Source organism: Schistocerca nitens, chromosome 7, assembly GCF_023898315.1.
Source record: "Schistocerca nitens isolate TAMUIC-IGC-003100 chromosome 7, iqSchNite1.1, whole genome shotgun sequence".
Lineage (NCBI taxonomy): Eukaryota > Metazoa > Arthropoda > Insecta > Orthoptera > Acrididae > Schistocerca > Schistocerca nitens.
In genome coordinates, this window is record NC_064620.1 from 311,018,825 (window position 1) to 311,021,324 (window position 2,500).

Genomic DNA, 2,500 nt, shown 5'->3' on the forward strand with positions numbered 1-2,500 from the left:
AACGTAGGTTAGGTTAGGGCCCAACGTAGGTTAGGTTAGGGCCCAACGTAGGTTAGGTTAGGGCCCAACGTAGGTTAGGTTAGGGCCCAACGTAGGTTAGGTTAGGGCCCAACGTAGGTTAGGTTAGGGCCCAACGTAGGTTAGGTTAGGGCCCAACGTAGGTTAGGTTAGGGCCCAACGTAGGTTAGGTTAGGGCCCAACGTAGGTTAGGTTAGGGCCCAACGTAGGTTAGGTTAGGGCCCAACGTAGGTTAGGTTAGGGCCCAACGTAGGTTAGGTTAGGGCCCAACGTAGGTTAGGTTAGGGCCCAACGTAGGTTAGGTTAGGGCCCAACGTAGGTTAGGTTAGGGCCCAACGTAGGTTAGGTTAGGGCCCAACGTAGGTTAGGTTAGGGCCCAACGTAGGTTAGGTTAGGGCCCAACGTAGGTTAGGTTAGGGCCCAACGTAGGTTAGGTTAGGGCCCAACGTAGGTTAGGTTAGGGCCCAACGTAGGTTAGGTTAGGGCCCAACGTAGGTTAGGTTAGGGCCCAACGTAGGTTAGGTTAGGGCCCAACGTAGGTTAGGTTAGGGCCCAACGTAGGTTAGGTTAGGGCCCAACGTAGGTTAGGTTAGGGCCCAACGTAGGTTAGGTTAGGGCGCAACGTAGGTTAGGTTAGGGCGCAACGTAGGTTAGGTTAGGGCGCAACGTAGGTTAGGTTAGGGCGCAACGTAGGTTAGGTTAGGGCGCAACGTAGGTTAGGTTAGGGCGCAACGTAGGTTAGGTTAGGGCGCAACGTAGGTTAGGTTAGGGCGCAACGTAGGTTAGGTTAGGGCGCAACGTAGGTTAGGTTAGGGCGCAACGTAGGTTAGGTTAGGGCGCAACGTAGGTTAGGTTAAGGCGCAACGTAGGTTAGGTTAAGGCGCAACGTAGGTTAGGTTAAGGCGCAACGTAGGTTAGGTTAAGGCGCAACATAGGTTAGGTTAAGGCGCAACATAGGTTAGGTTAAGGCGCAACATAGGTTAGGTTAAGGCGCAACATAGGTTAGGTTAAGGCGCAACATAGGTTAGGTTAAGGCGCAACATGGGTTAGGTTAAGGGATGGTGTATGAGGGGGGGAGGGGACGAGGTTCGTTCATAGTGATGATGGTAAGTGGACGCCTGAGGCACCCTGAGATGTGTCACGTCAGGATGCACCTTTGGCTCAGGGGAGGTGGTGCGCCGGTTCCGTGGGTGTGGCAAGGGAGTGGCAGACCTGTGTCTTTCATTCCTGCCATTGCTTATATGCTGTGAGACACGCCAGTGTGGTGGTGTTGGCTGCACCCCTGTGTAGCACATGTGTGGGTGTTTGTGGCTTATCTGCGTAATGATGGTTGTTGGAAGAGTGAGATATTCTGTTTTTGGGGTGGACCTCCTGGTTTTGTTATCATAGTGTGAATGGTGTAATGTGGCGGAGAGGATGCACTGGATGTTGTTCCATGGTGGTGCTTAGATATTGTGTCTGTGTCTGTTACAGCCAGAGAGTAGTGTGTGATAGGGTGTCTCGGTGACGTGTAGTTCACATTGTGTGCACAGACTGTCAGCATGTATAGGGACAGTTGTATGTCGTATGTCATCTATATTCCGATGGCTCTGCATCTATTAGTTATCAGCGCCATGTATCAGTTTAATCTGGTTGCAGTCTCGTGGTGTTCTATCTCTGTACAGTAGTAGAGGTGCGACTGCACTACGTAGCTACCCCTTGCGGCAGCTTTCCCCGGTGTATGGCATATGATTATCAGCAATGAGTCGATTAGTGACAACTGGTCGTGTGACAACGTCACATGTCTGCGGGTGGGATACGCTACAACCTGCTTGTGGGTCAGGGCTCAGTAATGCTCTCCTCACACTGAGCGCTCGGACCGTCATTACCCGTCTGCGTGATATATTGCGGAGCGCTTTTAGCCATTGCCAGAGTCTTTGCGACTGCGAGTGCAACGCCCATGGGGACCGACATGGTTGGGGCGCTTCCTAGCTGATCGCTCAGCATCGGAATCCGTACTGTGAGCACGCAATCGCGCACAGACTTAGAGCATGTGTAGGGACAGCGGGAATTTCGCATCTTGGATAAAACGCTTCATGAAACGGATGATATAGGGGTGGATTGCAACTTACGACTGCGAGAAAAGTCCGCCGTTCATCCGCTGGAGTTGCAATTTGGGCAGGTGACGTGAGGCACGTACGGGGGCGGGTGGCGTGATTGTCGGTGGACGACGTCGTGCGGCGCAGGGACTGGCGTTGGTGCTCTTGTGGTGGACAGTGGATGCAGGCTTTGTGGGTGGGGTCGGGAAACGGGTACTGTGCGCCCATCGCCGTCGTAGTCAGCTTGGCGTCGCATAGATGGCGGTACTGTTTTTGTGGTGCGATCGACATGGTGGTTGTAGTGCTGTCGGATGCGCGTAGATGGGGCTATTGCATGTGGTTTCGTCGTGTTTTCATAGATGGCGATGCTGTGTTTTGGCACTATGGTTGGCGTGGTGTCATTG